This window comes from Actinia tenebrosa, unplaced genomic scaffold (assembly GCF_029948245.1).
Source record: "Actinia tenebrosa isolate PJP-AT-01 unplaced genomic scaffold, QUT_ActTen_1.0 PGA_scaffold3__52_contigs__length_22856419, whole genome shotgun sequence".
Taxonomy (NCBI): domain Eukaryota; kingdom Metazoa; phylum Cnidaria; class Anthozoa; order Actiniaria; family Actiniidae; genus Actinia; species Actinia tenebrosa.
This window is the reverse complement of record NW_028292580.1, coordinates 1,282,142-1,295,807: the sequence shown is the minus strand read 5'-3', so window position 1 is coordinate 1,295,807 and position 13,666 is coordinate 1,282,142. Positions and strand designations below refer to the sequence as shown.

At 43.5% G+C, this 13,666-nt stretch overlaps 1 pseudogene; it reads left to right on the top strand.

Annotated features, from left to right (window-relative positions):
* The first annotated feature begins 1,513 nt into the window (after positions 1 to 1,513).
* Positions 1,514 to 3,971, top strand: LOC116290495 (uncharacterized; annotated as a pseudogene).
* Positions 3,972 to 13,666: the final 9,695 nt, after the last annotated feature.

Here is a 13,666-nt window from a genome sequence, read left to right as displayed (position 1 = left end):
TGCAATTATATATAATTCATATAGAAAGGCTAAAACTTTTAAGCGGGAATGTTAACATGAACCTTCGCTCGTGCCATAAGAATCTTACCTCACTTTGCCACCTAAGTGCAGGGTAATCCTCAAGAATTTCAGTGACAGGTTATTTTGAATATCATTTCTTCGGTAATTGAAAGTTTGGTTCTTCAGATCTTTCACCAGAAGTTTATATTGACTTGATTTCTTTCTCAGTTCTTCCTTTATCTTATTCAGGTGATCTCTTATTATCTCTTCTGTTGTGGTTTCATTATCAGAGCTGGTCGTCTCCCTAATACATGGTGTTTTTTTGTAGGGTGGTGCGGTTTTTTCACAGGCACTTCCCGTCTTCGTTTTTCGAATGTTCTTGAATCTACACTGGATGCTCCGTTCCCATGAGCCCTGTCATTATGCAAATTTGTTTCAGATATGAAAGTATAAAGGAAATTTAAATTGCCCATATCCTTGTTCCATTTATTTTAAGATAGCAATGGAAAAACTCGGATATGCCTTGTGTTCAGTGATAACTTGCTTCCCAGGTGCTGGTATATATTCACCGCACCGCGAAAGGTAAATATTTCCCATATTCACTGAGCCTGATCGAGATGAATAATTGTTTTAGTATAACTTTAGACTTGAATATCAGAGAAAAGTCGAAATTCAGGGTAAAGAAACGTTTTCGTATTACTTCTACTCTTGCAAACTTTGGAAAATCTCATGAATCACCGCTCGAGCAGTGATATTATCGTATCAGAATCACTGGTCGCTCGACCAATCGCAGTGCGAAAAACTCTATATTTAGGTCTAAAATTATACTAAGACTATATAACATATAGAAATGGCCAAAATATACTTACAAAGCCACTACCCAACGAATCAGCAAGGAAGGGGTACTTTTTAATTAATGCTTGCCACGCTGTCCCTCTCTGTTTTGGACGGATACATTGTAAAAAGTCGTACTGAATTGCAGACATCCCGAACAAATTCACTGCGGGCAGCATCACACAGAGTTTCATTTCTTAATCCTACTCTGACACGTGGTGAAAACTGTGGTAAATAAAAGCAACGTTGTAAAAATTTATTTTACGACAAAAAATGCATAGACGTGACACAACATTAAGCTATCATGGGCTATTAGTGAGCTGACCTAGCTAGTTATAGTACCGTTGCCAAATACATACAGTAGTCATTTATACTTTGAAAACATGAGTTCCAAAAATATCCATTATGTGCATGCAAAGAGGATATTGGAAAAAGGATTGTACCCTACTTTGCATCTGGAATTTTTAATTTTCTTCGACACAAACCTTGCAATTTTGGTTTTCCCCAGGGTTTTTCCTCTGACCCTAGGCCTCCTGGCCCTGCCTGCTGGGAATTTCTGATTTCCTCCATGGCCATAGTGGTAATGTATAATCTCTCATGCATATGCATTATTTTTAGGTATTGCTCACTTAACAACTCAAGATATTATCATGTGATTGGTGGGCTATCAGCAGATGCCATGCATGATATTCTGGAAGGTGTTTTTCAGTATGAGGTCAAAGAACTTCTGAATGAGCTAATTTTCAACCAACAATTATTTACTTTGGATGAACTTAACAAGAGGATGGCTGCCTTTGATTATGGTTACTATAATGATTCCAACAAGCCATTTCCCCTAACTGAAGACTGACAACTTCAGGTCACACCTTGAATCAGAAAGGTTATAATTTATTACTATTTATACATGAAGAAACGTCTTTGACTGAAGGGTTAAAAAATAAATTATTTTTGACTCGAGTTTTGATTTTTTTCTCAAAACAAAGATTTCATTAACATATATATTATATTCTAATTACTAATCATGTTTGGGTGGTGCAACTTTTTTAAAATGCGCTCTTCTTTAAAACACAGGGCAGCTTTTTGTTAATAATTATTACGTCCTTTGATTAATTGTGATCATGCACATGAACTGTTGTTTAATACAATGAGCTTCTTTATTAACTTTCTCCCTTGCTTTTTCATTTTAAGCCAACCAAATGTGGTGTTTAGCAAAGTTTATGCCATTGTTAATTGGTTCCCTCATTCCAGAAGACCATGAGTACTGGTGCTTGTTTTGCAAGCTGTTAGAAGTAACAGACATACTGTTTGCTCCTACTGTTGGTGAAAGCCAAATAGCATATGTACAAGTTCTAATGGAGGAACACCATAGCCAGTTCAAGATGTTATATCCTGACAGTCCCATTACACCAAAGATGCACTACATGATTCATCTACCAAATACTATACTTAGGTATTAACCTATTAATTCATCTTCTTGGTGTAATGTTTTCCAATTTCAGACCACACGTCATTCCCACAAGAGTATAGTAATATTATTATCATTTCATTGTGTAGCCTATGTCTATATACTAGCTGCACATTTTAAAGAAGACGCACCAATAAAACTCAAACAAAAAATATTCAATATCTACTACAAAATGACACATTGTCTGTAATGAGAAATTATATTGCACCAAGATGAGTTGGGTCTATAATTGATAATCTGAAGAACAGATTTTTGATCAAAGGAAGTTATTTAAGGAATTTTGTTGTGTTTAAGGATTTGATGCAAGACGAACGGTGAGTTTGCAATGAATTATTTACATGTCTCTATCATTGCAAGCCTACAAATCTTTCAACATGCTGCAGCAATTTGTGAAAGGGACTACACTAATTTACCTGTATTAATTTCTTTAAATTTCAGATTAGGACCACTTGTACGTTCATGGTGCTTCAGATTTGAAGCAAAACACAACTATTTCAAAAAGCTGGCACTATCTCTTGGGAGTTTTAAAAACATTGCTTTGACCCTGGCTAAAAGACACCAACAGTGGCTGTGTTACCAACTCCAGACCTCTCCTTGGCACCTTTCCTCCTTTATAACAAAAGGAGTAGAAATTGGTCCTGGTATTCATTCTTCTTTTTTTATTAATTAATATCAATTAAAACAGTTTTATCAGATTATTCATACATTCAGTTTATTTAAAATATAGCAAGCAATAAGCTATATATAATCCAAATAGTAATACTTTACTACTAGGTCTATACTAGCTGCTACTGTATTGCTATGCTGTTGACACTACTCCTGCTCACGACACTGCTACTATGACTGCCACTGCTATTGCTATACTGCAACTGCAACTACTGCTACCACTGCAAGTATGTACTGCTACTAGCATTCTGCAATTGCTACTACTGCTGCTATACTCTTACTGCTGTAAATAATAATAATAAATATGATAATAATGATGAAGATGATACATGATGATAATGATAATTTATTATAATAATACTTTACTATGATACTTTTATTGTTTATATTCTACAGGTAAAAACACATTTGCTGGTGATGTCCCATATTATGCAGTTCTCCAAATAGACAGGCAAACAAGTCTCACAGAGTATGTATATGAGATTTTAAAAATTGGAACATTTAGTCGATATGATCAACAGTTGGTTTATAATTATTATATAGTCTAAATGAAGTTGGATGGAAAACCATGAAGGAAGGGAGTCTCTGGGTCTGGAAGTACCTAATTAATTACAATCCGTGTGATTTTATTTTATTTTTTGTTTGTTTATTTTTGTCTAGAGCTAAATGGGTAACTATAAATGGAACGACATACAAAGAAGGCGGCATTGTTTGCATTGGTAATGATCAAAATGGAGATGCACAATTTGCTGAGCTGAGGAAAATTTGTATAATTGAAAGAAATCCAAAAAACATTCGATTTATCATTAATACATTGAATACCCTTGGTTGGAATTCACATTTTCATGCCTATGAGGTAGATGATAATTCCAGTCTACTCTCAAATGTAATTGTACAAAGTGATCTCAAAGATTACTACTTCCCATTATACGTGATTGATATGCCAACACCTGGCCATGGTATGAAATTTGTTAACATTAGACATGAGATCATCGACAACAATTGAAGAAATAGAAAACCCGCGCGCGTGCTGTGTGCTGTCATAAAGCATGCGGGGGTTGGCAGAACACGAGAGAAGTGTTAGGAAGCAGCAGTAAGGGGGACTCGCGAAATGCCCTCTGAATTACATGGGAATAACCCATCTCTCCGTTGAATCTTCCACAGTGGGTTATTTCCGTGTCCCGTTATATGTTACACGGTGATTTCCTTACTGCTGCTGTGTTAAGGGTCGCAAACGAAGGTTAAAATATTTCTTAGATATAGATGGACGCTATCAGGAGCATTAGGAACAAGACTGTGCGCAAGCTGAGGAGTAGGGTGTTAAATAATTTGGACGCTGACTTCGCCTTCACGACATTTATGGAGGGAAATACGGATGAGACTATGGACGAAGAAAGGGCTGAGCGAATAATTGACTTAATGCCTGAAGGTGACTACCGTTTGGAGTTAACGTTCATAAAGTATTTGGACGGCGAATGGATCATAGAGAAATGCAGAAATCCTATCCGTGCGTCTGGTAAGCAGAATCTGTTCGTTTTAAACGAGCAAACGCGTCCAGGAGCGTTGGTAGGCATCGACGCGCTGTTCTACGAGGTCGCTTACCCGGTTACGGTCGTCATTTATGGTGCGTATGAGATTAAGAGACCAGACGTTAGAAACTTACGGCCTATGAGACATCCAGGTGACTGCGTTGGGAAGTTGGTAAGAGAATTCTTTGAAGATTCTTCCCGAGGTGGTAAACTTACTCTAAAGAGAGGAGAAGCCATCAGAAAGTGGGAGATTGACACTGGCAAGGCTGGAGCTACGATAGATAACGTTAAGAAGCTGGAAGTCCTCTTAGAGAGGCGCATACATGTGAAAGACATCACGGATGGGTTCATTTATCCTGGTACGCATAAGTATGGAGGTCGTGGTGCTCCTATAATCATCTATCAACACAATGGACACGCTTGGAGAGAGTTAAGGTTCCCTAAGAAAAAGGAGACAAAGATTTACGAAGAGTCTCCACTTAAGGACTTAGTCCATGAGAATTCCATATGGTTGATGGACGCAGAAGGGAGTCAATTTATGACGCAAGATGGTACCTTGTACCGCCCGGAAATAGAACAGCAACGCATTCAGAGCGCTTGCGAAACTTTAGGTGAAGACTTCTCAGATGAGGTCCTTAGCTCTCGCAGCCTGGACTTCTTAGCTGCGAAGAAAAGGAATGGTTGGAAATCTACACCAAAAGAGTTCGCAGACATAGCCAAAGCTTGCGTAGAACACGGTCTTGGAGATTTGTGGAATATGGAATACGACGAAGATGAGTATGTTTCCTTGGATATGAAACATTGTTACCCCGCAAGTTTCAAAGGTTTGGGAGATTGTAAGGAATATTATGATCGCTACGGGCATCCAGACAGCCAATTCTTCCGTGTCTCCTTACCAGGTCACTACGACGCCCCATCTACGGGGTTTGTAAGGTTAACCTCTTGGAAATTAGCAAAGAACTTGCATCCAATAATCTACGCGTGGTATGGTAAGCATCTCCAGGAAAAGCAATGGATACCCGTACCCCTCCTCAAATTCCTTGAAGAGCGTAAGTTGCTCAAATACACCGCACACGAAGCCATACTATGTCATTCCTCCTTTACGAAATGGTTACCAGAGCACAACCCCACAGCGCGCGTTGTCATAGGTAAATTCACCCAGGGCGCTAAGGAGGGCGAGAAACACATGCAGCGACGTTTAATAACGGACGAAGGTGAGTTAAGTTTCCTCATCAAGCGTGCCCATGATCAAGGAACCATGGTTTCCGTGGAGAAGTGGGACTATTTCATAGAAGCCGAGCAAAAAGAACGCAAATGGAATGCTATATGCTACTACCAAGATCATCGACCGCAATATTACCACCTCCGCGCCAGCATGCTTGCCTACGCGCATATCAACCTTCTCGCAATGCTCCTGCGGTTTGACAAAGAAAATATCCCCCGCGTAGCCACGGATTCCTTATACGTAAAGCCTAGCGTGTTGGAAAAGATGAAGGAATTCTACACTGCCGATGAACTCGCAGAAAGCGGCCAATGGCGCGTCAAAGATGAGGAGATAAGGTCTTGGAGGGCACGTGTAGAATATCACGGCGAGCACACCCGTGATTCCGTAACGCCTACCGAAGAGCCTCTACCTTCAGTTGAGGACCCGATATCTTACCAACGCTTTCCTATCTGTACGGTACCGGAGGCAGCGGTAAGACGACGCGTGTTTTGGAACTCTTTCCTAAGATAAAAGTGTTAACGCCGACGCATCGTTTGGAAAGGGAACTGCAAGAAATGGGTCACGACGCTCAAACGTACCACAGCTTCTTCCGTTGGAATGGCTAAAAGTGGGTACCGGAAGCAATCCACGACATACTACCAGTAATACTTTGGGATGAGATTTGCACCGTTCCTTTAGAAATCCTTCAAGAATTCATAGACTTCCTCCGTAGAAAGTGTCAAGTGGTATTTGCCGGGGATCCTTGTCAGCCTCCTCCAATAGCCGGAGAGATGCCCCACGAATGGTTAAAAGAACTAACCACCAAAGGTGGTTACTGCGAAGAAATTAACACAGATTACCGCAGCACAAGATCAAGTAAGAAACCTGAAAGCGGAATTAAGGGGGCTCAGTGATGCCGAGCAATGCAAGACACTGCGCAAACGCGTACGAGCGAAGTCCTACGAGGACTTTCTATACGCCTGGCATCCCAAAGATCTGGTGCTAAGTAGTAAGCGCGCAGCACAGTCTCGCATACAGAAAGACCTCTTCAAAATACACCAAGAGCGCTTCCCTACGCATCCCGTACCCGTTTGTTATAAACCCCACGACACCCGCATGCAGCGCCACGACGTCTGCGTACCCGGTACCGACATCCAACTGCAAAATGCGGTAACGCATGATAAAGCCTGGGTACCCATAGAAAAGGTGGAAAAAATAACCTCCCATCCGGACTGGCGCTTGAGCTATTGCATGACAGTCCACAGCGCGCAAGGGCTTACCATAAAAGAAACCTTATGGATCATAGACCAGCGGCTGTGTTGGAGCAACCTTATCTACACCGCCGTAAGCCGTGTAGAATATGCCAAACAACTAAAAAGAGCCTGGGGTCCGCAACTGCGTTATGACAGAACCCCCGAAGACGTAGCCAAAGAGAACATTGCCAAAAAACTCCTTCGATACAAGCGGCACGACGAAGAGAAGGGTCATGTCTTTGACTTATGCGTGGACGACGTCTATAAGAAAGGGGCGCGGTGTGCCAAATGTAACATACCTCTACTATGGAGGTTTGACCCGAATGACGATCAGCAGTTCTCCGTGGATCGTATAAATAACAAGCGCGGCCATTGCAGAGGTAACGTAAGACTGACATACCTAGAGTGTAATCGTGCGCGCGGAGCAGCATTACTCTGAGTCTTTGGGGACTATGAGCAGCTCTTCCTTGACAAATCCACGACTTGGGCCATTTAGGTAATACAACACGGGCTGTCCTTCCTTGGTGACGGACTTCGAAATCTCATACGTTTCCAGGGACCAGTTAGGATCCGTGGCTCTCTTACTGCCACCTTCGAGTTCTCCCGGCTGATAGAGGTATCTGACCACTATGTTGCGGGGTAGCTTTTTTTCCTTCAGTCCGACCGCCCTCGAACTTCTGACGTAGGACTTGTGTTCCACGTGTTTCTTCTTCATAGCATCCTTGGGTTTTATTCCCGTAGCCCTGGCCGCCTCGTTATTCAAGGCCGCGACGACCTGGGGGAGCCTCTGAGTCCATTCCCTGTTGCGTTTGGAGGGATCTTCAAGCTCTTTCCAATACTGGTACCCAAAGAGACGCTCGGCCAGGGTCTTATTGAATCTTTCGACGATGCTCTGACCCCTGTGGTACTCTGCTTCGGCTCTCCTAATCTTGGTGCTGTGGTCTTTCAGGGTCTTAGTAACCACGCCCATGAACTCTGTCCCCGCATCCACTTGCAGCAGCTTGGGCCATTTCAAAACGCGCTTATAAATCCTACCTAGGGCTTCTGCGACTTCCCCAGAATCCTTGCTGGTTACGGGGTCCGTCGTCCTTGTACCTGCTTGCGATATCGACTACGGTCAAAGCGTATCTATAGGTCTTTCTTCTCACCTTGTCGTGCGGTAAGAAAAGGAAATCCGCCTGATGAACTTCGTTGGGGGCATTTACGGTGAAGCTGGGCCTGGGAATGTACTTGGGCACGGGAAGATAGACCTGCCAGAGGGTTTGTTTTTTTAACCAATTCTTAGCCGTTTCTTCTGATACACTGGCCGCGGTCGCGAGTTTCTTGATAGCTGACGCTCCTCTCCAATAGCCTTCGGGCCCGTAGCAAATCCTTTTAAGTTTGTCCTCAGTTCGACCCATTATATGAATAGAATCGCGCTTCGCTTGATTCAAGCGAAGGATAGGACGAGATTGATCTTGCGTCCGTTGAAATCTACCGTCTCTCCGTCCACTTTAATGGTCGTTGATGTTTATGCTTTCTACCAAATTAGACAAGTCATAGCACAAAGAAATGGGGGTGTATTCTATCAGATTAAATGGATTACGTTTGGGCAGGAACTTGGACATAAGAGAAGACTTTTTTCCATTGCTGTAGCTATGAACCAAGTCGCAATAGACTTCGTAAGAGGATGCGACTTTCCATTTCACGGGTATGGCCGTGTCGGTAATCGTCTTGCCCGAGGTACATAATAAAGATCCCAATGGGTCAAACTTTCCAAAAGTTACTGAATAGTTTGGCATATTATGTTTGAGGGTCATTTCGTGCGGCAATCCCGTGGTGAGAGTATAACCGCGTTTGGCGAGCTCCTTAGCAAGGGTGATTGGTGTGTAATGTCCATCGGGTAGCATTTCACCTTGGTAATTGCCAGGCGTCTTAAGTACGGTAACCAGGCCCCCAATCAGGTTATACCAAGAATTGTACAAAGAGCAACTTATGAGCCGAACCTCACAGGCTTTGATGGGGGGATTCAGATAAGTGGTAAAGTTATTCTTGTCGCTTTCCAAAAAGACGATCATTATATTAAATACGCCAAAGCCACGCCTCCGGCCAGCCCTGCGACTCCTACGAAGACCAACTCATTGTCCTTTTGTTTCTTAGAAGGCTGGTAGTAATTCTTGAACTGAGGCCTTTTCAACCCCGTTAATGCCGCGGGGTGCGCGTGTGCATAAAGTTTAAAGGCGTAGTCTGTATTTTCAAAGTTCTTATCCGCCTGCATCTTGTCTTGGTAGTTCTTATCCAACCAATCCCTGTAAGCTTGTCTTTTTTCATTCCAAGCCGCCACGTCTCGCTGATATTTCTCCAGTGCCAAATCATGCCTTTTCCTCTCAGCGGCGCCGCTATGATCGCCTCTGACTAATCTATCCAAATATTGACCACCATAATTAGCTCCAGTGAATGCTAAAGCTGCAATAACTGCGCCTGCGATTAAACTAGCCATTTATACATTAGGGATGTACTTTTCCTTCCGTAGGTAATCCTTTACCATGATAGCCCCGCCCACGGCAGCGGTCATCTTGGCAAAGTTAGCGAAGCTCTTGCTTGGGTCTTCAGTAAAGTCTTCTTTGAGCACCTTTTTACCTACCCAACCAATACCCGCAACAATGGAAGTAATAATAGCTGCTTCTTCAACAGTTTTCAATAACGCGGTTGATATTATGTTACAGAGCGAGAAGGTTATTCCGCATGGGGATGACCTTGCTATTCCATCACGGGTATTTTGCTTCTAGGATCCTGCGTCACATGCACGGGTTCTACTTTTGGCTTTGTAGCCCGCCATTGTAAGTAGAGGCTGCCTGCTGCTATAGCAACTCCCAACGCGCCGATGACGTACCCAGGATTGATGAAGGATTCGCCTTCGTCCTCCACCTTTTCTTCTTTCTTTGCCTTGTTCTTCCTGTTCATCACTGCGAGCTTCTTCCCGGCCGCGACTCTGCCTGGAGATTTAGCCTTGGTAATCTTCTGCTCCTCTTGGGGCTGCTCCTCTGTCTTTGACGCTTCACTCATTTATACTAAGGACTTGAAGGACTTGATAAGTACTTGGGAATGACTTAAGGGACGACTTGGAAATAACCTGGGCGCGACCTGACCAAGTTGACTAGGTACTTATGGTGACCTGAGTAAGTCCCGTGGATGACTTAACTAAGTTCTTGAGGTGACTTGTTGTCGACCTCGGCAAGTGCTGCCGTAAATACCCTTTCGACTTCTCTGTCCTTCTTGAAGTCCTTCCAAGACGTCGTAAGTTCCTTCAAGTCGACATGCTGAGCCACATGAAGTGCCGCAGAGGCGACTGCCATTAACTTACCACACTTCAAAGACAACCACCCACACGTTATCTTAAGTTCTTGAGATATGACATAGTCCTCGCTAATGTCCTTCTGTAGTTGCTCCACGTCGTCTATGGGCAGCGCAAGTCCAAGCAATTTAGTCGCAAGTCGGATAGCGGAGTCTGCGACGGCGTCCGTGGTCTTACTTGCAAGAGCGGCCTCATACCTTTTGTGGAATTTCTTGACTTCCTCTTCTGACAACTTATTGACCTGCTCATGGGTAAGGTCCTTGCCTATCATTTCTTTGCACTTCCCAGAAGACACGAGGATGTTAAGTTGTTCCTTAAGGTTACTTTCATCTAGCTGTGTGGGGACTTCATCTATCAACTGCTCGATCTCCATATACATTAGGGATCGGAGATTTTTACCTTGTACGGAAACCTCAAAGAGATGATCATTTTGGAATGTTGGTGCGTCTTTAGATGCCGCATGTATTCGTGTAACTGTTCCTTGGATATCTCGCCGCCGTAGTCGCTTAAGATGGTTTCCAGATCAGACTTACTTGGAGTGTAAAATACTACGAGAGATCCTATGTTTTCCCTAAAAGGCTTAGAGACACTGGTAAGCTGTTGCGAGAGCAACCAAACGCTAATGTTGTCATGCCTGCCGCTAAAGGCGAGTTTAACGAGCTCGGAAGTGCGTCTCTTTACGTCGTCCCCGCAGGCGATGTCATCCAGTATGAGGAGTGTCTGAGTATCCTTAGGGAATTGTTTGTGCCAAAACTTAAGATGTCCAGATAGCTCGTTAGGGTCTAAGATATCCACGAAGAAGTCGTCATCTTTCGCGCCTACGCCCGTCCAGGTGCGGTTATTCACGTAGGTGGGACAAAGCAGCACTATGTAGTCAAATCGGTATCTAAAGGGTCCTAATAGCTGCTCTACGACGAATTGGGTCTTTCCGCAGCCGGTGGGTCCTACTATCAGAGCGTTACAAGGCATGTGATCTGGGTTCATTTATATCCCTTCTATCGAAGGGAACTTGTTCCCTGATATATATGGAGCCCGTGGAAGCAGTCAAAGCAATGGTTAACGTCGTCAAAGAAAAGTCAGACCTGGAGAGGACGGTCAAAATGCAAAGGGAGGAGATAGACCGCCTGCATGAACGCGTAAAGGAGCTTTATGAGGAAATGTGCGGTCTGAAGCGCGCAGAGCGGTTTGGCGCTTTGATAACGATGGCAACGTGGGCTAAGGAGTCCGTCGTGGACTTCATGAGGTATCCCATATAAGGATTATTAAATTCTTATTATATATGGAGTGAGAGCGATGCAATAAGGAGTTCAGTAGCAAGCAAATGTTAGCGTACCACGTGGAAAGAGGTGTCTGCAGGAAGTCAAAAGAAAAGCGCTGTGATCGTTGCGGTACGTTGTTTAGCAGCAAGCAAATGCTTAACTATCACTTGGATAAGGAGGTGTGCCTGAAGAATGTCTGTAAACGCTGTGAGGAGGATAAAGATGAGAGTTGGCATCGTCTGCGTTGTCTAACGCGGTACGAATTAGACGGCGTCGCATGCGAGCGGCACGGCGATATTGCGGCGCGTTGTCCTGAGAAAACCAAGATGCGGCTAATACGTCGAAAGAAGAAGATTGACATGCGCTTCGCAATGTTTGACCGCGTGGAAGGCGTGCCTTGGGAAGATAGAGAATATTGGGAGGCGGATTGTGAGCGATGTGGTTGTAAAAGGGATGAACAACATCTGTGGCAGTGTTTATACGCGCAGGCGGAACCAATTACGTTCAAAGAGCACATGGATCGCGTCAAAGGATGGCACGATGAGGCCATGGAAACCCTCGAAGATGAGGATCAATAATTATTAAATGCTCGGAAACCCTCTTAGGAAGGGGATCATTCTTATTAAATTCTTATTAAATGGCTGGAAACCCTCTTAGGGAGGGGCCTATTTTTATTAAATTCTCATTAAATGCCCCCAAAACCCTCAAAGAGGAGAGGCCATTATTATGAAATTATTATTATTTTATTAATATCTTATTAACGTATTAATGGGTACGCGGGGATTATTATTAAATTATTAATAAGGATAATAAGAAATAAATAATATAGGCCTCTCCTCTTTGAGGGTTTCTGGGGGCATTTAATAAGAATTTAATAATTATCACCCTCTCCTTAAAAGGGTTTCTGGGGCATTTAATAAGAATTTAATAATAATGAGGGCCTTCCTAAAAGGGTTTCTGGGCATTTAATAAGAATTTAATAATTATCGATCCTCTTCTTTGAGGGTTTCCAACCATTTAATAAGAATTTAATAATAATGAGGGCCTTCCTAAAAAGGTTTCCGGGCATTTGATGATCCCTTTCTTTCAGGGTTTCAATATATGGACTGCATTACCTGCGAGATATCTAACGACTGTATCATCCCCGCAGAACTTGTTAAAGAGGGCGTCAAAGAGCGTGCTGACCAACCCAAAAAAAAGTCACCCTCCACTCCGGGGAAAGGTACGACTGCCGACGCACCTACTTAGGCGCCGACTTTACGGGCCATTGGTGCCGCGCAGGACCGTAGCTGACGCACTCATTTCGACAACTGAGGCACGAAGTTATTATCCACACAGAGGAGACTGAGTAACCCTCCTTTCGATGTCAAACACCCATCTGCCGTTCTGCTTACCATGTGAACGCAGATGGGTAAATTCTTCGCCTTGAATTACGTACCGCACGCGATCAGGCGCCCACAGGGAGTATTCCACGCCTTGCTCGTCTTTCAGAAGCAGCCGCAGACTGTTGATATATTCAAAGACGACGTAATTTTTTATTTCATATGCTTTGCCTTCCGTAAGTTCCTTCCAATGCGTTTGAACGATCATATATCCTATAAAATTTCCTTAAGTGCGTATCTAAAGTCTCCGTAGACTTGAAGCGCTTGCAACACCATCTGCATGGAATGCGCAGCCCTTGTGCGTAATCCGCAATGGTGCGGCAGACGACGTCGTAGTCGTTGCTGATTAACACCTTATAGCCGTTCTCCTCATATCGTTGTAAGAGTGAATGTTGATCTGCGGATAATACCCCGTTGCCTTTTGGTGTCTTTAGCTCCAAGCAGAGACCACGGTATCGGATATGCGCATTCAAGATAAGAAGGTCGGGTTGACCTCTTTGGTACCCTTTCTGCCAACACTTTACACGCCTGCCATCCGAGTCCTGCAGTTCGCCTAGGCCAGGGGTCACGAGCATTTGGGGGTAAAACCTGCGGATATAATTGACGACTTTCTTATGTAGATCGAACTCGTCTTCTATCTTAAAGACCAACTTATTTGCGGTGTTGAACCGACGGTCTATCTCATATTTGCCAGACTTCCTTAAGGTAGGAAGCACCTTTTCAAAGACCCAATCGCGGAA